Source organism: Scyliorhinus torazame, chromosome 11, assembly GCF_047496885.1.
Source record: "Scyliorhinus torazame isolate Kashiwa2021f chromosome 11, sScyTor2.1, whole genome shotgun sequence".
NCBI classification, from domain to species: domain Eukaryota; kingdom Metazoa; phylum Chordata; class Chondrichthyes; order Carcharhiniformes; family Scyliorhinidae; genus Scyliorhinus; species Scyliorhinus torazame.
In genome coordinates this window covers 87,623,185-87,648,383 of record NC_092717.1, presented here as the reverse complement: position 1 = coordinate 87,648,383, position 25,199 = coordinate 87,623,185, and the positions used below count along the sequence as shown (strand labels likewise).

At 51.2% G+C, this 25,199-nt stretch overlaps 1 protein-coding gene across 8 annotated transcripts in view; it reads right to left on the bottom strand.

Annotated features, from left to right (window-relative positions):
• The window catches only part of LOC140385361 (syntabulin-like), a 194,264-nt gene that overhangs the window by 98,333 nt on the left and 70,732 nt on the right, over positions 1-25,199 (bottom strand). The window lies entirely within an intron of this gene.

The window sequence follows — 25,199 nt, the reverse complement described above, 5'->3', positions numbered from 1 at the left end:
ACCACACCAGGCAGATGTGCTAGGAGCTGGATCGTAGGGCGGAAGAGGCCCAGAAGGTAAAGTTCTAATTTAGGCTACTTTATGTACCAGGAGGAGCAGGAGTGCTTTTGAATTTGGTTAGAACCTCCACCCACAACCCTTCTACTGGCAGCAAAGAGAATAGCTCGAGCCTCCTGCCACACATTCTCCTTCCTGCTCATTGGCTATAGAACTCTGCAGAGTATTATTCAATTGAGTTCCTGTCTTTATTGTCGGCAGGTCCTCTATATCTCCAACCACGCTGTTCCCTCGCGCCCTTCCGATCCTCCTGTGAAAATCAAGGCAATTACCTTTGCAACCTTTTTATGTGGTGATATCTAGAAATATTAGCACCATGCTGGGAACATTTTCCAACACTGTCAAACCACCAGGAATCCTTGTTCTACTTTCCATATAGCCAGGTGTCAACAAAGGGAGCACATGCACAGAAGAAAACTGGCTTTATTGGCAATATAACAATGGTGATAATGTGCAAGGTTAACAAATTCAAAAAACTAAATGCATTCTGATATGCTCAGGAACCCTGCACTCCAGTCTGAAAATCTATACTGTACAGGGAGAATTAGGTTAAAAAAAAGGCTATGCATGAGTCTAGATACAGTAAATTATTCATCTGCTGGTGTACTATTGTTATATTTTTCAGAAGATTAGATTATCGAATGTTAAATTTGCAGCTTTAAATTCAAAACCTATCTTGAAATGTGAAACACCCGTTTTGTTCTTTATTCAATTCCGTCATGGACACAAATATCAAAATAATGTTTGAGATAAGCTCTGGAGTTTGTAGTGAGCTAATTCAGAATTTAAATTAAACGACTGTTAACAATGCAGAATGTTTTGGTGCTTTCCGAACCTGAATATGTCTTGAGCTTTCTTCTCATGGGTTAAATGGCTGAAGATCGTGTTGGGACCCCGTGAAAATAAAATTGCAATTTAAAATCCCCTAGTAAATACTGTGATTACTACTGACAGAAGTAATTTATCAGTCTGCATGTTTTAATCTTCATGGGATACTAAAAATGGATATCCTGGATTGTGCATTTTGCACTCAGTCAAGACGTTTATGGCATATTCATTGACTTGCACTCCTGGTGCTAAGATATCTGAGCTCTGTTGATGATACTTCAGTGCATAAAGCTACCTCTGGATATTTTGACAATTTGATAATTGAAATTTAAAGCATTGAACTACAAAGAAAGACTCATTATCAAAAGAGCAAAGGAGGTGGAGAACAAGTTTTCAAGTCACAGTGCACATGAAAAGGGGCTGTTGTGATAAAAATTAGTAAGGTAGAACCAATGAGATTCAAGAAAAGGCAGTCACTGTAACTACAGATCAGTTAGTTTAACATCAACAAACACGTGGAAAGGTTTGAGTTAATTAAGGAGAGCCAACTGTCATGTGAGAGTACCTTTTAAGAAATGGGTGTTTAAGAAATGTACCTTTAAGAAATGGGTGTTTATCAGTGATGTCAGAGTGTCAGTGGAGCTGGGCTGTCAGCTTTTTGCTTTCGTTTTAGGTTGTTTGCTGCAGGGTGTGTTTTAGTTTCATTTCTAGTGTTGGAGCTGAAGCCAGCCAAAACAGGTGTACTGCTGTCCTCTCTGCCATGAAAAGACTGGGCGGGATTGTCCCCCACCCGGTGGGGCGGGCGATCCCTGCGCCAAGGAGTGCCGTAAACCACTCTGGCGTCGGGCCGCCCGGAAGGTGCGGAATCCTCCGCACCTTCAGGGGCTAGGCCGGCGCCGGCGGGGTTGGTGCCACGCCAAGTGGCACAGACGTGGCTTGCGCCGCGCCAACCGGCGGCGAAGGGCCTCTGCTGGCCGGCGCGATTCGGCGCATGCACTGGAGCGCCAGCGTGTGCTGCCGTCATCCCAGCACATGCGCAGGGGGGTTTATCTCCGCACCGGCCATGGTGGAGGTCTACAGGAGGCAGTGCGGAGGGAAAGAGTGCCCCCCGGCACAGACCCGCCCGTGGATCGGTGGGCCCCGATCATGGGCCGGGCCACAGTGGGGGCACTCTCCCGGGGCCAGATCCCCCTGCGCCCCCCCCGAGGACCCCGCAGAGCCAGGTCCCGCCGTTAAGTACCAGGTCTAATTTACGCCGGCGGGACCGGCCTAAAACAGGCGGCCGCTCGGCCAATCGCGTGCCAGAGAATCGCCGGGGGACCACTGCTAGCAGAGTCGACCGCCGCAGCGTGATTCCCGCCCCCGCCAAAACCCCGGCGCCGGAGAATTCGGCAGCCAGCGGGGGCAGGATTCACGCCGCCCCCCGGCGATTCTCTGGCCCGGCGGGGGGGTCGGAGAATCACGCCCACTATCTCTTGATCATTTGGTGAATTCAGAATTCTAATTGTTCTCAGCAGTGAATGTAAACCTGGGGCGGGATTCTCCGCAATCGGCGCGATGTCCGCCGACCGGCGCCAAAAACGGAGCAAATCAGTCCGGCATCGCGCCGCGGCAAAGGTGCGGAAATCTCCGCATCTTGAGGGGCCGAGCCCTCACCTTGAGGGGCTAGGCCCACGCCGGACTGATTTCCACCCCGCCAGCTGCGGGAAAGGCCTTTGGTGACCCGCCAGCTGCCGCGGAAATGACTTTGCTGTGCGGCGCATGCGCAGGAGCGTCAGCGGCCGCTCACGGCATCCCCACGCATGCGCGGTGGAGGGAGTCTCTTCCGCCTCTGCCATAGTGGAGACCATGGCGAAGGCGGAAGGAAAAGAGTGCCCCCACGGCATAGGCCCGCCCGTGGATCGGTGGGCCCCGATCATGGGCCGGGCCACAGTGGGGGCACTCTCCCGGGGCCAGATCCCCCTGCGCCCCCCCCGAGGACCCCGAAGAGCCAGGTCCCGCCGTTAAGTACCAGGTCTAATTTACGCCGGCGGGACCGGCCTAAAACAGGCGGCCGCTCGGCCAATCGCGTGCCAGAGAATCGCCGGGGGACCACTGCTAGCAGAGTCGACCGCCGCAGCGTGATTCCCGCCCCCGCCAAAACCCCGGCGCCGGAGAATTCGGCAGCCGGCGGGGGCAGGATTCACGCCGCCCCCCGGCGATTCTCTGGCCCGGCGGGGGGGTCGGAGAATCACGCCCACTATCTCTTGATCATTTGGTGAATTCAGAATTCTAATTGTTCTCAGCAGTGAATGTAAACCTGGGGCGGGATTCTCCGCAATCGGCGCGATGTCCGCCGACCGGCGCCAAAAACGGAGCAAATCAGTCCGGCATCGCGCCGCGGCAAAGGTGCGGAAATCTCCGCATCTTGAGGGGCCGAGCCCTCACCTTGAGGGGCTAGGCCCACGCCGGACTGATTTCCACCCCGCCAGCTGCGGGAAAGGCCTTTGGTGACCCGCCAGCTGCCGCGGAAATGACTTTGCTGTGCGGCGCATGCGCAGGAGCGTCAGCGGCCGCTCACGGCATCCCCACGCATGCGCAGTGGAGGGAGTCTCTTCCGCCTCTGCCATAGTGGAGACCATGGCGAAGGCGGAAGGAAAAGAGTGCCCCCACGGCATAGGCCCGCCCGCGGATCGGTGGGCCCTGATCGCGGGCCAGGCCACCGTGGGGGCACCCCCCGGGGCCAGATTGCCCCGCGCCCCCCCAGGACCCCGGAGCCCGCCTGCGCCGCCTTGTCCCGCCGTTGAAAAGGAGGTCTAATCCACGCCGGCTGGCGTGGGTTGACAGCGGCGTGACTTCGGCCCATCGCGGACCGGAGAATAACCGGGGGTGGGCCCGCCGATCGGCGCGGCGCGATTCCCCGGTGGCGGAGAATCCGGGACATGGCGGGGGCGGGATTCACGCCGGCCCCCGGCGATTCTTCGACCCGGCGGGGGGTCGGAGAATCGCGTCCCTGATGTGCTTCTGTTAAAAGGCGTTTCTTTTGTCTTCTGGATGTTGTTTGGGAAGTTATTGAAGATTACTGAGTGTTGTATTTTTTGGGGGTTGTATTTGAATTAATGGTTGCTAAGATGGTCACTGTATGTTTTAAAAAAGTTAACTTGAGTTCATAGAATCAACATTGTTTTTCTTTAAAAAATACTTGTCCATTTCTGCTGTACCACACCTGTAGAGTGGGCCGTGTGCTCCCCATACCACAATCTATTAAAAGTTGTGGGTCAGGTGAACTCCATGATACACTTTGGGGTTCTCTAAACCCTGGCCCATAATACAACACGCATTGATAAAAGGTAGATCGTGCTTGACTAATCTCATTACATTTTTTAAAAAATTTAGAGTGCCCAATTATTTTTTTCCAATTAAGGAACAATTTAGCCCTGGCCAATCCACTTACCCTGCACATATTTAGGTTGTGGGAGCGAAACCCACGCAAACACGGGGAGAATATGCAAACTCCACACGGACAGTGACCCAGAGCCGGGATCGAACCTGGGACCTCGGCGCCGTGAGGCAGCAATGCTAGCCACTGCGCCACCATGCCGCCCCCCATTCCATTTTTTGAAGAAGTAACATATAAAGTTGATGAGGGGAATACAACAGATGTTGTCTATATGAATTTTTAGAAATAATTTAGTGAAGTTCCACTTAAAGGCTGGTTAAAAAAATTGTGGCGCCACTGGGGCTGGAGAGGTAGTTTAATTGGTTTATTCATGTGGGGAGAGGGTTTCGGACAATAAGGCGAAGTCTGATCGGCGCCAGGGGCAGGAGCTGCCGGGGTCAGCTGACTCTCGGGAGCGTAGTGGGGGGTGAGCAAGTGCTCAGCTGGTACTTGGTGGGGGTTTTTGGGTCGTGGGGCTGTTGAAGGGGGGGAGGGGAGGGGGGATGCTGCTTTGCTGACAGAGGAGGTATAAATTTTGGGGTACCAATTGAGGGTCAGGGGCAGTGGCTCCCTGTGGGGGCGCTTGAGGAAGCGAAGGGCGCGGGCTCGAGGTTGGCCAAAAAAGGGCGATGGCTAGTCGGCAGGGGGGCTTAGGCCCCGTCTAGGCTGATCACGTGGAATGTGAGGGGTTTGAATGGGCCGATCAAAAGAGCATGCGTGTTCGCGCATCTAAACGGGTTAAAGGCAGATGTAGCAATCCTTCAGGAGACACATTTAAAGCTCGCAGATCATACGAGATTGAGAAAGGGATGGGTAGGCCAAGTGTTCCATTCAGGGCTGGATTTGAAGACCAGGGGGGGAGCAATTCTGATCAGTAAGGGTGTGGCATTCGAGGCTGGGAGAATTGTGGCAGATAAGGGGGGCAGGTATATAATGGTGAGTGGAAAGTGGGAGGGGGTCCGGGTGGTGTTTAAAACGTCTACGCTCCGAATTGGGATGATATGGAATTAATGAGACGCATGCTAGTCAAAATCCCAGACTTAGATTCACACAACTTGATCATGGGGGGAGACTTTAACACAGTCACTGACCCCGAGCTGTACCATTCGAAGTCCAGGACAGGGAAGCGACCGGCAGTGGCTAAGGAACTGAAGGGTTTTATGGAGCAGATTGGGGGGGTGGGAATCCCTAGAGGTTCGCGTGGCCGAGAGCGAAGGAGTTCTCTTTTTGCTCCCACGTTCATAAGGTTTATTCCCGCGTAGACTTCTTTGTCTTGAGCAGGGCGTTAATCCCAAAGGTGGCAGGGACAGAATACTCAGCAATCACAGTCTCGGACCATGCCCCGCACTGGGTGGACCTGCGGCTTAGTGAGGAGAGAGGGCAGCGCCCACTCTGGAAACTGGATGTGGGGCTGCTGGCGGACGAAGGGGTTTGCGTGCAGATTAGCAGGAGCATCCAGGATTACTTGGAAACAAACGATATGGGTGAGGTAGCAGTGGCAACAGTCTGGGAGGCTCTGGAGGCAGTTGTCAGAGGGGAGCTCATCTCAATTCGATCCCATAGGGAAAAGAGAGAAAGAGCAGAGAGGGAGAGACTGGTGGAGGGGATACTCCGAGTGGACAGGAAATACGCGGAGGCCCCTGAGGCGGGGCTACTGAGGGAGCGGCGGAGTCTGCAGGTGGAGTTTGAACTGCTGACCACAGGGAAAGCGGTAGCACAGCTGAGGAAGGCAAGGGGGGCAGTCTATGAGTACGGGGAGAAAGCGAGTAGAATGCTGGCACACCAACTGCGAAAGAGGGAGGCGGCCAGGGAAATCGGGGGAGTAAATAATAAGGAGGGTAACATGGTCTTGGATCCAGGGGGGGTGAACGGAGACTTTAAGGAGTTCTATAGTAAACTATACGAGTTAGAGCCTCCGACGGGAGTGGAAGGGATGAGGTAATTTTTGGACCAGTTGAGGTTTCCAAAGGTGGAAGAGGACCTGGTGGAGGGGGCCCCGATTGAATTGGAGGAGATTGTCAAGGGTATAGAGGGCATGCAATCGGGTAAAGCCCCGGGGCCGGACGGTTACCAGGTAGAATTATATAAGAAATTTTCTGAAATATTGAGCCCACTCCTGATGAGGACCTTCAATGAGGCTAGAGAGAAAGGAACCCTCCCCCCAACAATGTCACAGGTCTTGATCTCACTCATTCTTAAACGAGGGAAGGACCCAGAACATTGAGGGTCATACAGGCCGATTTCGCTGTTAAACGTAGATGCCAAATTGCTTGCTGAGACTCTGGCCACAAGAATTGAGGATTGCGACCCAGGGGTGATAGAGGAAAACCAGACTGGGTTTGTTAAAGGCAGACAACTCAATTCCAATGTCCGGAGAATTGTGAATATTGTGCCCTCAGAAGGAGGGGAGGCGGAGGTGGTAACAGCGATGGACGCAGAGAAAGCCTTTGACCGGGTGGAGTGGGAGTACCTGTGGAAAACGCTGGGGAGGTTCGAGTTTGGCGAGGGCTTTATTGGCTGGGTGAAATTGCTGTACCAGGCGCCTGTAGCAAGTGTATGTACAAACCGGCTGAGGTCGGGGTACTTTGAGCTTCACTGGGGAACGAGGCAGGGGTGTCCCCTCTCCCCGTTACTATTTGCCCTAGCTATAGAACCGCTAGCTATGGCGCTGAGAGCCTCGAGGAACTGGCGGGGACTGGTTCGGTGGGGGGGGGGGGGGGGGGGGGGGGGGGGTTGGAACATCGGATCTCGCTATACGCGGATGATTTACTCCTGTACATTTTGGACCCTGTGGAGGGGATGGGGGAGGTTCTGCGGATCCTGAGGGATTTTGGTAGTTTTCCAGGGTACAAACTGAACATGGGAAAGAGCGAGTTGTTTGTGATCCAGGCCAAGTAGTAGGAGGAGAGACTGAAAGAGCTGCCACTCAGGATGGTAGAGAAAAGTTTTCGTTACCTGGGTATGCAGGTGGCCAGGAAATGGGATGCCCTGCACAGGCTCAACCTGACCCGGTTGGTGGAGCAAATGGAAGGGGACTTTAAAAGGTGGGACATGCTCCCGCTGTCACTGGCAGGGAGGGTACAGACCGTGAAAATGATTGTCCTCCCCAGATTTTTGTTTGTCTTTCAGTGCCTCACCATCTTCATCCCTAAGGCCTTTTTTAAGCGGGTGAGTAGGATCATTTTGGGCTTTGTGTGGGCAAATAAGACCCCGCAAGTAAGGAGATCGCTGTTGGAGTGCAGTCACGGGGGGGTGGGTGGCGCTGCCGAACTTTCGCAACTAGTACTGGGCGGCCAATATAGCTATGATTAGGAAGTGGCCGATTTGGGGGGGGGGGGGGTGCGTGGGAGCAGCTGGAGGCGGCGTCATGTAAAGGTACCAATCTGGGAGCTTTGATAACGGCTCCTTTGCCGTTCTCGACGACCCGTTACTCCACAAGTCCGATGGTGGTGGCGACACTGCGGAGCTGGGGACAGTGGAGGAGGTACAAGAAGGTGGAGGGAGCGTTGGTCTGGACCCCGATATGTAACAACCACAGGTTTGTCCCGGGTAGGATGGATGGTGGGTTCCAGAGCTGGCAGAGGGCAGGCATCAGAAGGATGGGAGATCTGTTCATAGATGGAAGCTTTCCCAGTTTGAAGGCGCTAGAGGACAAATTTAACCTGCCGCCAGGACATGCCTCTAAATATCTGCAAGTACGAGCCTTCCTGAAAAAACAGGTAGTGGCCTTTCCGACGCTGCCGCCACTGAGGATACAGGACAGGTTGGTCTCCGGCACCTAGGTGGGGGAGGGGAAGGTGTCGGATATCTACCAGGAACTACAGGAGGTGGAGGAAACCCCGGTGGAGGAGCTCAAGGGCAAGTGGGAGGAGGAGCTAGGTGAGGAGTTGGAAGCGGGTCTGTGGGCAGAGGTCCTGGGCAGGGTTAATTCCTCATCATGTGCCAGGCTCAGTCTAATTCAATTTAAGGTGGTCCACCGGGCACACATGACGGCAGCGAGAATGAGCAGGTTTTTGGGGTAGAGGACAGTTGTATGAGGTGCAAGGGCAGCCCTGTAAACCATATGTCCACATGTTTTGGGCATGCCCGGAGCTCAGAGAGTTCTGACAAGGGTTCGCAAGGGCAATGTCCAAGGTGCTTAACACACGGGTGGTGCCGAGTCCAGAGATAGCGATCTTTGGAGTGTCAGAAGACCCGGGAGTTCAGGGGGCGAAAGAGGCCGACGCCTTGGCCTTTGCCTCCCTAGTAGCCCGGAGACGGATTTTATTAATGTGGAGCGACTCAAAGCCCCCAAGTGTAGAGACTTGGGTTAACGACATGGCTGGGTTTCTCAGCCTCGAGAAAATTAAGTTTGCCTTAAGAGGGTCTACGCTAGGGTTCTCTCAGAGGTGGCAGCCGTTCGTCGACTTTTTCGGAGAAAATTAAAATGTCAGCAGCAGCCCAATTCGTGCATCATTGGGATGGTGTGGGAAGACTGAGTCGCGTGGGGTAATGTCTATTTAATTGTTATTGTATATTCTCTTTTTGCACTATGTTAATGTTCACTCTAGTTTGCTTTGTTATTATTGTTACTACTGTTTTATTATGAAAAATTCTGCAAAACCTTAATAAAAATACTTTTTTAAAAAAAATTGTGGCACAGATATACAAGGAATTGATGGAGTGGGAAGGGATCCCGATCGGGCAGGTGAAGAGGAAGTGGGAGGAAGAGATGGGAGGGGTGTTGGATGTCTGACTATGGGAAAAGGCCTTGAGGAGAGTCAATTCATCCTCGTCGTGTGCCAGGCTTAGTTTGATCCAGTTCAAAGTGGTCCACAGGGTTCATATGACTGCGGCCCGGATGAATAAATTTTTTGAGGTGGTGGAGGACAGGTGCGGACGCTGTGGGGGAAACCCGGCGAATCATGTACATATGTTTTGGGCATGTCTGAGGTTGAGGGGATTCTGGCAGGGATTTGAGGATGTCATGTCAGAGGTCCTGGAACGGAGGGTGACTCCGAGTCCAGAATTGGCAATATTTGGGGTATCGGAAGATCCGGGGGCCCAGGGGGTGGGAGGGAGGCCTATGTTGTGACCTTCTCCTCCTCGGTGGCCGGGAGACAGATTTTGCTGGGATGGAGGGACTTGGAACCCCCAAAGTCAAGACTGTGGGTCAGCGACATGGCAGGGTTTCTCAGGCTGGAAAAGATTAAGTTTGCCTTGTGAGGTGCAATTCAGGGGTTCGCCCGGAGGTGGCAGCCATTAATCGACTTCTTCAAGGAAAATTGAATATCAGCAGCAAGGGTGGGGGACGGGAGGCATGGTAGTGTAAGACAAGGACAGGGAACTTCGTATAAGGGTAATTAGGAAATAGGGTATGTTATTTTTATGTTTTTCCCTGTGTTAGCCCGCTCGGTTGTTTAAGAAATGTTAAAGTGTTAAAACTGTGAAAATTACAAATGCTTCAATAAAATATTTTCTAAAAAAATAAATTGTGGCGCATGGAAGTGTCAATCTCATGTTGGTTAAATTGAAAATTGGTTTGGGGTCGAAAACAATGATTCGTGATAAATGGTTATTTTTTTCAGACTGGAGAATAGGAGACTGGTTTTACCTGATGGTTAGTGCTAGGATCACTGTTTTTCTGATACAAATGATTTGGATATGCAAATATAGAGTAAAATTTCAAAATGTTTCCATGATCCCAAACTTGGAGAAGTGGCAAACATGATGCAAATCAACATGATATAGACAGGCTGGGCAGCACAGTGGCACAGTGGTTAGCATTGCTGCCTCACGGCGCCGAGGTCCCAGGTTTGATCCCGGCTCTGGGTCACTGTCCGTGTGGAGTTTGCACATTCTCCCCGTGTTTGTGTGGGTTTCGCCCCCACAACCCAAAGATGTGCCGGATAGGTGGATTGGCCACGCAAAATTGCCCCTTAATTAGAAAAAATGAATTGGGCACTCTAAATTTATATTAAAAAAAAGACAGGCTAACAGAATAGACAGACAGGTGGCAGATGGTGTTGAATGGAGAGAAGTTTGAGGTGAGGCATTTTAGGAGAATAGGGAGGGGCAATACAAACATAACAGGACAGTTTTAAAGAGTGTGCTGGGACAGGGGACCTGGGAGTGCATATGTATAGATATTTGAAGATGACAGAACATATTGCGAGAATGGATTGTAGAGCATGTGGTTTGCAAAGAATGTGGGTTCTTCGGCTTAATAAACAATGGCGTTGAATACAAAACCTGGGGAGTTACATTGAATCTTTATAAAACTCCGGTTCGGCCACAACTAGAGTACCCGTCCAGTTCCGGTCACCACACTTTAGAAAAGATGTAAGGGCTCTTGAGAGGTTGCAGAGGAGATTTACTAGCATTGTTCCAAGGTGGAGGCATTAGTAATAGGCTAGGATGAAGAAGCTCGTCTTGTTTCCCTTGGAGCAAAGGAGAGGAGATTTAATAAATATTATGATAGGTTTGGGTAAGGTAGGCATGGAAAAATTGTTCTCATTAGCTGATGGTGTAAGGACTAGGCCAGGAGACACAGGTGTAAGGTTTTAAGCAAGGGATACCCAGGGGATGTGAAGACAAACTTTTTTTATACAGTAAGGGTTAATGTCCTGGAACTCGCTGCCCATGAGGGTGCTGGGAGCAGAGACAATCAATGATTTCAAAAGGAAATTGGATGAGTACTTGAGGGGAATAAACTTGCAGGGTTACAGAGATAATGGATTCTCCATTTCAGCGGCTAAGTGCCGGTTGAAACGGAGCATTTGCGGACGTTTTATGAGGCCAAAATCGACGCTGAACCTTCACCATTTCCGGGACCGGTGAGGGGCTAAGAGCGGCGACGGGGGAAAACGGCCGGAGAATGGCCGGGTCCCTGGCCACGCATGTGCACAGCGACGACCTGCAGGAGTCGCGCCGTACAACATGGCGCCGGCCGTGCGCGGACCCGACCCGTCAAATGTGATCCCACAGGCCACCCCCTGGCCACCCCCCACCAGTCCCCCCAGCCCTCACGGAAGCTCCCCTGGCCAGCGGCATGGATCCCGTCCGGTGTGCGACGATGCCATTTCAGAGGGGGCGGAGACTCAAAAAATGCCGTCAAACCGGCACCGCCCCCGATTTGTGCATCGAAAGGGATTCTCCGCCCGATCGCCGATTACAATATCGCCGTCGGACAATGGAGAATCCCGCCCAGGGTGTAATTAAAATGTATTATTTGTACTGGGACCACTGCCCTCTTTGGTATATATTAATGCTATGGATTTGAACATATAAGGCATAATTTCAAAGTTGACAAAATTCAGAAATGTATCCAACAATGAAGAGGATAGCAAAGATTACAGGAGGCCACGTGCAGACTGACCAAATGAGCATACTGGAAGATGAAAATACAAGTGTGAAGTGATACATTTTGATAAGAAGAAAGAAGGGAGGCAATATAAACTAAATGGTGCATTTAGTTTATTTTACAGAGTGTATAAGAACGGAAAGATTTAGGAATGCATGTACACAAATCTTTTAAGGCGGCAGTACAGTTTAACAAAGTTGTTAAAATACACATCAGATCCTTGGCTTTATTAATACCTGTAGAGGAATAGAGAACAAAAGCAAGGAGGATATGTTAAATCTTTATAAGATGCTGGTTGCGCCTCAGTTGAAGCACAGTGTTCATTTCCGAATACCACACTATAGGAAGGGTGTCAGGCTTGGCAGAGTGAAGAAGAGGCTTATTGTGATGGCACCAAGGACAGCCATTATCTGCCGGCATTGTAAAAACTGTGCTGTTCTGTTGAAAGCAGGGATGGTGAAGAGGCTATTTGACAGACGTTCAAAATCGTGAATTATTTTGATAGAATAAATAGGACTAGCTTTTTCCCCATGGGCGGAATGGTCAGTAACTAGAGAATAGAGATTTAAAATGATGACGCAAAACCAGAGGAGACATGAGCAAAGTGTTTTCTTTTTACACAGCCAGTTGTGGTGATTTGGAATGCATTGTCTGAAAGGATGATGAAAGCGATTCAAAAGCCTTTCAAAGGGAAATGGGTACTTGACCTTGAACGGAAAACATTTGGCGGGAATCTCTGCTACAGGGACAAAATGCGGCCGCCAGCAGAGAATCGGCAATGTCTGCCACTGGCGCTAGGAGTGTGGCCGTGGTGGTATTCACAGACCTTTGCCATGTAAAATAATGCATAGCGGCAAGCACCCGGTTTTCCCTGCATTTACTGATGTCGGGCCACTGATCCCAGCGCCCAGAGACAGACCCCCCTACCCCACAATGCAAATGTTGACCCTCCCCCATTGACAAGGAGAGTCTCCCCAACCTTTCCTCCATGCCCCTTCCCCCGCAACACGGGAATAATGGGTCACCTTCCCTGCCCCCCCCCCCCACCACATGAGGGTGACACCCTCCCACCCAACCCCCTAGCCAACCACCCCTTGGTCATCCTTAAGGTCTCCCCTCCAGTCCCAACCCCTGTCATTTCCAACGGTGTACTGCACCCTGGCAGCATGGTACGGACACCCTGGCAGTGACACCCAAACCTGGCGTGTTGGACCCGAGGGGAGTTATCCCATTGCTCATGCCCCTCTGCCGCTGCCAGGCTAAGTGCTTTCACTTACTATTTTCTAACCGCAGAATGCGCTTAGCATTGTTAAAGTGGCCAGCAGCTGCCAATCGCAACAACGTTGTTTATAAACATTGCGGTTTGAATCAATGGAGGGTACTTCAGATGCATTAAAGCGTGAAGGGAAAGATAAATAAGCAACCTTCCTGGCAGTTGTGTTTAAACCATTAAGCTGTCAAGAAAAGACTAGTTAAAGGTGCTGCCCCATGAAATTGAATGAATGTTAAGCATTTCAAAGAATCTCAGGGGATTTCAAGGCTTTTCAACTGTTGTGGGCTTTCTCGGAAGGCTCTGACACTTCAAAAAAGCAGCAGTTTTAAATGCAGAACACTGAGGGAGCAGATGTGAGGAAAGGGAAAGTGTTCCTGGTTTTAACCTGCACCGAACTATCTGGTCTGCTCATCAGCTGTCAGGCAGAACAGTTCAGAGTGAGGACACTTCAAAGTTTAAACAGGTCAGCCAAGGATGATTGAACAGAGGTTGCCTGAGATCACCATGCCAATGAATGATGATGTCCAACAAGAGAGAATCGAACCATCTCCCATTGACATTCAGTGGCAATACCATTGCAGAATCCCACACTATCAACATCCTGGAGGTTACTATTGACCTGAAACTAAACTAGACTAGTCATTTAAATACTGTGGCTACAAGGGCAGGACAAAGGCTACAAATCTTCCAGCGAGTAACTCACCTTCTGGCTCAAAGTCTGTCCACCATCTACACGGTACAAGTCAGGAGTGTAATGGAATATTCTCCACTTGCCTGGATGAGTGCAGCTAAAATGACACTGAAGAAACTCAACACCATTCAGGACAAAGCAGCCCGCTTGATTGCTCTCCCTTCCACAAACATTCAATCCCTCCTCACCGACGAACAGTGGCACCATCTACAAGATGCTCTCTAAGAACTCCCCAAGGTACCTTCTTGGGCAGCACCTTCCAAACCCACGACCATAACCATCAAGAAGGACAAGGGCAGCAGATAGCTGGGAACACCACTACCTGGAAGTTCCCCTCTTGAGTCACTCACCATCCTGACTTGGAAACATATCGCCGCTCCTTCACAGTCGCTGGGTCAAAATACCAGAGCTCCCTCCCTAACAGCACTGTGGGTCTACCTACACCTCAGGGAATGCAATGGTTCAAGAAGGCAGTTCACTACCAGCTTCTGAAGAGCAACTAGGGATGACAATAAATGCTGGCCTAAACAGCGATGCCCATATCCTGTAAATGAATAAAAATAAAGGACATTGTTTCAATAGATGGCACAGCTTATGTTGTTATCTTGCTCAGGTCATTTACATAATTTACTGATTATTCAAGCGCAGCTCTTCGAGGAACTGGATGTGCTCGGAGTATACCGTCATTTACTAGCAACCAGTGAAGGCTGGCTGCCAGGCAAAAAGGGGACTGGGCACAGCATAGATTAGAAAACAGGTATCTGGCAGCAAGCCAAGGGATCACGGGTAGGGTAAGGATAAGATATCCAAATTCATTTATGTAACATATGGAATGGCGCCCCACTTCCCCTGCACCCCTCGCAGCTTTCAGCATCAAATGTTCACCTACTTAAGCTGCCTCTTGGCAACGTGGTGTAGTGGCATTGCCCCGAGGCCAATAGTCCAGATATCCACAATAATGCTCTCGGGCCCTGGGTCTGAACCTCACCACAGTAGCTGGTGAAAGTAGAATTCAAGGAAAATCTGGAATTAAAAGCCTGTCGATTGTTCTAAGAGCCCACCTGGTTCCTAATGCCCCTTAGAGGAGGAAATATGTCATCCTTACCTGGTTGGGCCTCTTAACTGGCCTAATAAACCATTTAGTTGAAGGGCAATTAGGGATGGTCACTAAATGCTGGCCCAGCCAGCAATGCCCATGAATGTATAGAAAAAACATACATTAAAGTAGTTTGGGTACAACCTCTCACTCTTGCACTTGCTCTCTGTATTAGGAAGCATGTAGCACTACAGGTGAGATGTAGGCCTCAGGCATAAGTGCACAATTTTCCGAAGATAGATGGGGCGCGATACTCCGGAAGGATTTCTAAGTGTGGTCGCGAGCGGAAATGCCACAGGTTCCCGGCGCTCGGCCAAGCGAGGCCAGCAACACTATTCAATGTTAATTGATGCACTTAAAAAGGCCCCACTGTCTTCTCACCCCAAATAAAGGATGTAGACCTGCAGAGGCTCCTAGATGTAGTGGGGGCCTGGAGAGATGTCCTGTGCTCCCGAGGGTCCTGTAGGGTCAGCCACAAGGCAGCCAGTGCTGCCTGGGATGAGGTGGTGACGCTGTAAGCTCCGGGAGTGTGACCATGGGGACTGGCCTCCACTGCCAGAAAATGGTCAATGACCTACACCGGGCAGCATGAGTGAGTAGACACCAACGACCCCCTGCCCCCGTCCCTGCCCCCAAAGAACTTTCCGCCCCCACGTGAGCATCCACCCCCCCAAACACTCCACGTGACCCCCAACCTTTCCTTCACCCCTTCTCCCTTCAACCCCCCAAACCCTCCCTTCAACCCTTATAACCCTTCCTTCACATCCCCCCTCCCACACTAACGATGTGGCTAATGAGGCCCTCTCTGTGTCTCCTCAGGAAAAGCTCCCCCACAATCGTCGGGACAAGGTTCAGACTGATGGTGGAGTGCCAGATATTAGAACCCTCACCTCTTTCAAGGTGCGGGGCCTGGAGGTGACTGGGTGGCTGAGGACAGGGCAGTCACCCACGCGGAAGTTGGTAGAAATCGCAGAGGTGAAGAACCACTGGGCTCCACCCGGAGGACTTGTCAAACGTGAGTTGTTATTGTATGACTGACTGATCCATCCTTCCCACTGACCACATGTCCATTCTCCCGCAGGTCATCCAGTCGATGACACTGACCCATCTCTGGCAGCCCCCTCCTGACTCTGAGGAGACCACCTCAGAGGGGAGCTCCAAGGAAGACACAATCAAGGCGTACAGCTGTCACCCTCACTCTCCACCAGCGTAGATACACGCACCTCGGTGAGACATATTAGTGAACAGGCTTCTGGGGCACAATCTGGTGAACACCACACAGCTGTTGATGCACATCAGGTGGAGGCACGAACCTCCAGGCGTGACAGCAGTCGGAGATCTGCTGGATCCAGGACCCAGCTGGGTCCCAGCCTGATGCTGAGCCAATGAAAGGTATTCCCAGAGATGATGGAGATGAGGGTGAGTGGTCAGAGCATTCTGAGGGAGATGTCAGCGACACTCCAGCAGATCCATAGCCGATTGGAGGAGTCCCAGAGGCTACGGGCGCAGGAGATGTCGCTAGCAATGCGTGGGTCCAAGACCAACACTGCTGGGTGGCGACCGCAGTGAAAAGCCTGGTGCACGACGTCGGCACCATGAGTGAAGGTGTCCAAGGCATCACGCAGTCGGTGTCAGCCATGGCTGAAGGCCTCGGCAGAATGTCCAACTCGCTGGGGGATGTCGCCCAGTACCAGGCTGACCTTGATGAGGTTCTACGGGACATGTCCCACTCTCAGATGGGAATGGCTGAGGCGCTGTGGAGCTTGTCCCAGTCACTGAGGAGCATCGCTGAGGGTGTCGATACGATGGTGCAGACCATGGGGAACCACCCGGGCTGGCAGAGCCAGATGATGCAGGGGCAGCTGTGGCTCAAACCAGCTGCCCCTCCGTCCCAAGGTGAACTCGGGAGGAGGGGGCACTGGGTGCCAACCGACCCATCCCATGGAGTGGCAACAGTGGCAACCAGCTCCCCCGAGTTCCACCCCTCTGATGAGGCCGCGTCTCACAGTCAGCAGCGGGAACAGGGTGGCAAGGCTGTGCATGTGCCGCCGACAAGTGCGCTGGGACCCTCTGGTCCCAGAGCCCCCAGAGGATGACCACTAGGGGCATTCAAGGTCACGGGACGAGATAAGCAGCTGGCTGCCTCCACCTCTGATGTGCATCCTGGGGACACACAAAGACATAGCGGTAGAGCTAGGAAGGCAAAAGACATTGAGGATCACTAAGGGCACCGGGAGATGGGGGAGAGGGGAAGTGGCACCATCGGGAGAGGGGGAATTGTATTAAACATTGAACACCATTATACACAACCTCTGTCATTTTCCTCCACAATGAGGGCCGACCTCCGAACCCATGGCCCATCTCTCCAGGCATCTGCTCCTGCCCCCCAGGCACACACATGGAGGTGATGGGTGTGAGTGAGCACTCAGCAGATAAGCAGGTGTCAGACTATGGCATAGATTGAGGAGCAGTGACGCTCAGCTCTCTGCAGGTTATCATCACCCCCCTGCCCTTGACAGAGACCCGCTGACAGTGCCGAGACATCCCAGCACCCTGGAGTGTTGTGGCACATACCCTGGGAGGGTAGAAGATGGGGTGGTGGGTGAGTAAGGCTGCGATGACGGACTAGGCCATGTTCTGTGTGAATCGGGCGAGGATGAGGGCGTCCCTGGCCTCCGGGTTTGCCGGACTCTCGCCGCTGCATCCTGTCCTGCAGCCTCCGGCTAGTCCTCTGGTTTCTCCCTGGGCTCGTCCTCCAGCCCCTGCTAGTCCAGTGCCTCATCATCCTCGTCCTCCTCCCAGATGGGACATGTTAATCATCACCAACCTCCATCTCTTAGTCCCGCTGCTGTGCAAGGTTGTGGAGGATGCAGCAGACCACCACAAATTAGTTGACCCTCCGGGTGATGTATTGGAGTGCACCACCGGAGCAGTCGAGGCATCAAAACCGCTTCCTGAGAAGTTCCTACGCACCGCTCAATGACAGCCCGTGTGGCTGCATTGGCCTCATTGTACCGGGTCTCCATACTGGTGTCATTAGTCTTGTCCTCAGCGGGTACCTCTTATCCCCTAGGAACCAGCCGCCCATCCTAGGGTGCTCCTCAAAGAGGGCAGGGTGACTGACTGCCCCAGGATGTAGCTGTCGTGCACACTCCCTGGGAAGAGTGCACACACGGTGCAAGATCGTCATGTGGTGCTCGCACACAAACTGTATGTTCAGGGAGTTGAACCCCTTTCTGTTAATGTGAGGCACACCCAGATGGCCCAGTGAGCACAGGGCAACATGCGTGGCATCTATTACCCCCTGGACCTGTGGCATCCCAGCGATGTCAGAGAATCCTGCAGCCCGGGCATTTGCTGGGCTTGGTCCATGTCAAAGTTGATGTAGTTTTCTGCCCGAGCAAACAGGGCATCCGTGATCTGTCGGATGCAGCTGTAGGCTGTGGCATGCGAGATGCCACAAAGGACCCCGCTCAAGCCCTGGAATGATCCTGAAGTGTAAACACTCATGGCTGCAGTGATCTTGACATCCACCGGGAGCGGGTGTCCTCCTCCTCTTCCATGTTGTGCCAAATTTGTGAGGACATGGCACAGATGTCGCACTGTTTCCTTGTAGAGGTGGGGCCTCCTGTGGCACACGCTGTCCCGACACCTGTTCGAATGACCAGTGACGCCTGTACACCCTGGGCCGTCGCGGGACTCCCCCACTGGGTCCCTCCCTGGCCTAATGGGCGGCCGGGTCCTCAGGGTGTCGGGCGGGGTCCGGCACTTGGGCCGCCACCGCGAGTTTCTGTTGACGCTGCTGCTGTTGCCATCACCGGTGTCAGGCCACCCAGCCTACCAGCACACCACTGGGGCAAGTTCTGCTGGGTGCAAAATCCCTGCCATAGCGTTCAAAATCTGTACGGCATTGGCAGAGGGTGTAAAGACTGACAAACAGCGATGGCTCCAATCCCGGGACCGTCCATTCCCCCATTGATCCCCCCCTCCCCCCCACCTGGAATGCCCTCCCGGCCGCAGCGTTCTCCCCTCACCAGACCCCAGACCCTGTATCCCGGACACGTGCTCATAATGTCATCTGGACCGGGCGCTGGTCCCCTCTCTGTGGCACTCACCCACCCTCTGGCCATGGACATGTCCCCGGAGCTCTGTCCCATCCCCTGGGTATTTGGACGTTGGCTGCTGTGTGTATGGTCTTGCCTCCCACAGTTTTCAGGCTCGGTGTTCAGGCATCTCGGTCTGATTGGGATGCTAGGCAATGACTCCCATTTGTTACATGGCCCACCCACCCACGGAATCCATTTGGGTTGTGTGAAGTGCTCACTTAATCATGATTGCTAATTCCCTATTAGCCTTCATCTGCATGTCCAGAGGCCTGGGCAGTCAGTGGGGGTTGTGGGTGGTCGGTGGGGCAGATGGGCAGGGACAAGGGGTGCCCCCAGAATAGATACGATCCAGGCGTTGCCATGGTGGTGCCGTGCACGGTTGCCCCCCCCAGCACCTCCCCCACACCCTCCCATGACAGCCCACCCCTGCGGAGGGTCCCCACCCCCGGCGTGCACTGGAGTGGCAAGTCCAACGCCTCCGGGCTCTTTGCCTGTGAGCAAAGGTGGCTCCTCACCTCCTCCGCTCCCCACAGAAGCCCTTTCACCAGATTCACATTTTTAAAATGGAATACTAATCGGCGCCAGCACGACCGCTTGCTGGGAGGCCAATGAGTCACGGAAGGCTATCTGATAAGGGGTGGCTCTCGTTAACTGTATGGAAATAGGGCTTAAGTGGTGATAATTGGTTTCTCGCCACCCGACAGCGAGATCCCGATTTTGCCTCCGGAACGGGCCGGTTGCATGGCAAACTGTTTGGCGCCTGCCGTGGTTCTGGGGCGAGAGCACAATGAGGGGCGGAGAATCGTGCCCATGATTCCCACCTGAAAGTATGCATAGAAGACCAATTTCAGCACTTGGCAAGTCAGCTGGCTGCTATAGAATGTGCCCAACATGACTTCCTCTTTAAATGTCTTAAATCTGACAAGAATATAAATACACATTCAACAGCAGCAATAACTTTTATTTACGAAGCAACTTTAACATAAAGAAATATCACAAAGTGTTTCACTGGAGCATAATAAAATAAAGTATGACATTGAGTCTTATTAGGAGATATCAGGTCAGAAGACCGGCACGATCTAATGGCCTTGTCGCGCCAAACTCGGTAATGCGACGAGGCCATTAAATCTCGCAAGAGACCTTGTAAGATTGGCGACACTTGGAACGCCTCGCAAGATCTAGCGAGATCTCGCGAGGCGTCACAATCTGGATATTGCCCTCACTGTGTGAGATCCTATGAAAATATTTAAATGAGCCATTAGGTTCATTTAAATATGTCTACACCGGATTCTCCCGATGCCCGGGAGCTAATGACCACACATGGGAGACCCCGCCATGGTGCCGTTTAGCACTGGCCCACACAAATGTGGACCAGACAGAACAGAACCTGGGGAGGTCTCCCAGGCCATTGGAGGCCACCGGATGGTTGGTTGTGGACAGGGTGGAATCCAGCGCTCCCATTGGCACCTGGGCACCTTAGCACTGCCACCTGGACACCTGGCAGTGCCACCCTGGCCGGCTGACACTGCCAAGCTGCAGGGCACTGCCAGGGTGCCAGGCTGACAATACCAAGGTGCCCAGATGCACGGTTGTCCAGGCCAAGGGTCAGCCCCGAGGGTGCGATGTCCTTAAGAGGTGGGGTGAATGGGGGGGCTCGAGGACCCCTTCAGAGGCAAGTTGAGACAGTGGCGGGTCTGGAGGCCGTGGTGGAGGAGCGGGGTGGGAGGGGTGAGTCGAAAGATCGGTGCGGCATTTAAAATTGGCGCCCCGATCCACGAGTCATCTTCCTACACTGATGAGCGGTGGGACAATCCTCGCTGAGGCTAAAAGAAACGTCAGAGTTGTTCCCGTGCTGCAGGTGCAGGAATGCCTTAGAAGAGAAAGTCAGGTAAAGAGACAGAGAGGCAGGTGGCGGGTGGGCTGATTGGCTAGGCGGCCTTTATGTTTTAGCTACAACCTCGATCCAGGGTTGGTGAAAGTCAGGGCTCAAATTAAATTAACATGTCTAGGCACTGAGGGCTTTGTACAGCACAGCTTGTGCACAGTTCTTCCGCGGATGGGCAGAATTCTCCAAAAGAAATGACCTAAATGTCATTGCGGGCAGAAAAACCAATGAGAATCTCATTGGCATTTCTGGTCCGATTCCCCTGACCCCCAAGTTGGCACTGCCAGTATGCCAGGAGCAATGCCAGAACACCAAAGGGCACAGGTAGGTTACCAGGAGGCAGGGACAGTCCCCGAACACTCGGGGGCCCCAATGGCTTCCCAACTCTAATCCCAGCGTGGTTATCACGTCTGGTCTCCGTTGATGGAGACCAGTCGTGATTCCCGCCAGCTTCATGCTGTGCCGGCGGGGCAGTGAATCTGGGAGCTGGGAGACTCCTGCAAAAACCAGGAATTAATATTTAAATGAGCTTGAATATTCATTTAAATATGTAAACAGATTGCATCCAGTGCCTCAGGCCAGCAGCATCGCACTCCGTTCAGATCCCAGCGTAAACCCTGTTTATCGCCCCGATATTTCATTTTTACAGTTCAGCAGCTCCCTCAGATATCTCCGCAGTGGCTGTCCCCAAGGGAGCAAATTTGAAGTGCCAGCCCGCAAATTCCAGCAGCGCTGATCCTTTCACAGAGCATGTTTCACACTGCATGGCTGTTAATTCGCGAGCCAGCGTAATATCTCACGTTAACAATGCGATTGGGCGTGCCCACACGTAAAATTCAGGCCCACAAATAAATAATAGGATGATTATACATGATTGCTGTTAATTTCTTGCTCATGCTCTTGCTATGTGTGAGCTCAGCTGACAGCTCACCCAGATGCATGTGTTAGCTGTCAACAGGATGAGTTGCTTCCCACATGGAACTTTGCAGATATGTATGGGGTGAGGGAAGCTATTTGTAGCTAAACAACCTTCGATCAGTGTTTCAAAACTGCCCCAACCTCGACAAAGAACAAAGAACAAAGAAATGTACAGCACAGGAAGAGGCCCTTCGGCCCTCCAAGCCCGTGCCGACCATACTGCCCGACTAAACTACAATCTTCTACACTTCCTGGGTCCGTATCCTTCTATTCCCATCCTATTCATATATTTGTCAAGATGCCCCTTAAATGTCCCTATCGTCCCTGCTTCCACTACCTCCTCCGGTAGCGAGTTCCAGGTACCCACTACCCTCTGCGTAAAAAACTTGCCTCGTACATCTACTCTAAACCTTTCCCCTCTCACCTTAAACCTATGCCCCCTAGTAATTGACCCCTCTACCCTGGGGAAAAGCCTCTGACTATCCACTCTGTCTATGCCCCTCATAATTTTGTATACCTCTATCAGGTCGCCCCTCAACCTCCTTCGTTCCAGTGAGAACAAACCGAGTTTATTCAATCGCTCCTCATAGCTTATGCCCTCCATACCAGGCAACATTCTGGTAAATCTCTTCTGCACCCTCTCTAAAGCCTCCACATCCTTCTGGTAGTGTGGCGACCAGAATTGAACACTATACTCCAAGTGTGGCCTAACTAAGGTTCTATACAGCTGCAACATGACTTGCCAATTCTTATACTCAATGCCCCGGCCAATGAAGGCAAGCATTGGGACGTTAAGATTAGGGACTTCACATGGCCTCTTAAATGAAAAATGGTGTATTGTGTGGGGAACGGAGATTACGAAAGTGTTTTAAAATTAAACAGAAATGTTATTTTTCAATTGCCCAACATATATGTGTGAAGTTTAAAAATGCCTGATCTACCTCACATACCTCTGGAAGGACTGGTATCTCAAAATTTTGAGCAACAGGTGAAGCTAGCTGTTTCACGCTGCAACTGTGCAGTATCAGCACACATGGTATTTGCCACCAATGTGATGTTGCCGTCAAGCCAAAAAGATGTTCTGCCCATCACACAAGTGAATAATGTGGGATATAAATTTCAGTGTTAATGTGATGGCTGGTATGTAGACTTGAGATACCCTCAATTACAACTCGAGAGATGATTAGTAATACAAAGGCTTTAATTAGCAGAGAACCAGACAGCAACCAAGAAGTGTGCTCACTGCACACTGCCCATTGAACATTAACTTATATATGGCTCACTGGGGGGGTGGAGCAGGAGGCGGAGTCCCCCAGGGTTCCAAACACGGTCTTAAAGGGATCATTATATTAAAGGTGCAGTAATCAATCATCACAAGACTGAATGCCCCAAAGCCTGGCAGATTGTATCAAACAGCATGTCCCTTCCACTGTTCGCAATGGGAAGGTACAGACCGTACTCAACAAGCCCGTGTTGCAAAACTCAAAACACAGTAACCAACATTAGATGTGATTCAGCGACTGGAAGACATTTGCTAAATAATCCTCAGCATGCTAGAAATTCAGCTGTCAACCAATTTAAGATTGCTAGTCGGACTCGCAGTGTGGTGCATTTGCATGTACTGGAAACTACATATGCAGAGCATTGTACTTTGTAGAAAGAACATGCATATAAATTGTGCCTGATTCAGCTGTTCAAAAAAAGTGAAAGCCATTGCTGGTTCATTCCACAGGGCAGCACGCTGGTACAGTGGGAAGCACTGCTGCCTCAGTGGCAGAGACCCGGGTTTGTTTCCGACCCCAGGTGACTGTGTGGAGTTTGCACTTTCTCCCCATATCTGCGTGGGTTTCCTCCGGGTGCTCCAGTTTCCTTCCACAGTCAAAAGATGTGCAGGTTAGGTGGATCGGTTATGCCAAATTGCCTTTGCGTGGGATAGGGTGGGGGTGCTCTTTCAGAGGTCCGGTCCAGTCTCGATGGGTCGAATGGCCTCCTTCAGCTCTGTAGGGATTCTGTGACTCTGTGACAATGCCTTTATCAATCTGAGTCAAGCTGCCTGATGTAAATTTTCAAACAATGCTTGGCAGTTAATTGTCAGTCACCATTTACATTCTCCATGGCAACACCTCTGCCAATCAGATTCCAATTGCCAACCAATCAGCTGTTTCTAAAGTGGTTGTTTCCTCTGGCATTGGTATTCTTGCAAATGTCCTGGTGAGTGCAAGATGAAAAGCTTCAGCAATATGTATTTTTTCAGCAATACTCATGTTCTGTACTACCAAAAGGCTCTGACTGAAAAACAGTGGGCTTCTCTCCAGAAATACAGCTGAGTTTTCAGATCAGATTTTCTGCCACTTAGTGCATAGAGAATTTGAGGGGGTGGTTATGTCTGGCAGGATGGGGCCTAATCGAGCCACCTTTAAATGACTGTAAAATAAGTTTCTCCAACCCCCTCACGGACATGCAGGACTACCCCCACAAACTTCGGAGCCACCCCCCCCCACCACCTCGAAAGCAGAGGGGGCACTTTCCCCTCCTCACCCACCTCCCACTACAGAGGTATGGGGGGCATTCTGCCCACTGTAAGAGTCCTTCCTGTTTATCTCCTTTGTTCCCATTTCTCTTATTTTATTTTATTTTTTTCCGTGGACCCATAATCAGAGATGTGCCTTTAAGCAGAAGATTCAAAGTTGAAACAGCCTGGCTCCCCTTTGGCTGCCGACGGAATCTTCCAGTCCTGCCGAGATCAATGGCGTTTTGTATGGCTTGGCCACGATGCCACCAGGGAACCTGCCTCGGGGATCACCTTCGGTAGGATCGGAAGATCCCTTTGGCGGCAAGTGCTGGAGAATCCCGGCCTAAGATATGACGCCCCATACCTTTACCAGTGCCACTGTTACATTTATTTTACCAAATTAACACATGTGAATGCCCTCACTAAGTATGCCTGTTCTTCATCAACCCTTCGTGTTGGATGAAGCACATGGACGTCAGTCCGGTTTGTTCCTGTCTAGAGATTAGATTTTCAACCAACGAACACCCAACATTCTGGAAGTTGGCGTATCTTCAAATAGAAAATGAGAAACAGGGGAAAACAGTATTTTTAGGAAAATGGCATAAAAATTTAGGGTGGTTAGATTATTGAAAAAGTAGAAGTTTAAAACAAGGGAGCAGGTGAATTAGAGATAAATATGAATGATAATTTTAAAATTCTGCTTTAACATTTAGTTTAGATTTTTGAGGTTATTGCCAGAGTAATGAAGCTACTCATGGTATTTGACAGCTTTATTCAATATTTAGTGTATATAGCTTCTCATTATGGAAGTTGTAAATTTACAAAACAGGCCAACCTTTAGAGACATCCATTCTATGTACCGGCTAAGCAGTTAAATTAGAAGCAGCAGCCTATACTCTATAATAAATGTCTTTGTTAATGGACTAGTTCAGAATTGGATGACATTTTAATACAATTGCTATTTAAAAGTAACTGTTGATTCCAAGGCTATGAGTTGTATAAAGGTGTGCTTTCTTTTTGAAGTAGCACACCCAAAAGATAATTAATTTAATTTAAATCTATTTCCCCTTGCT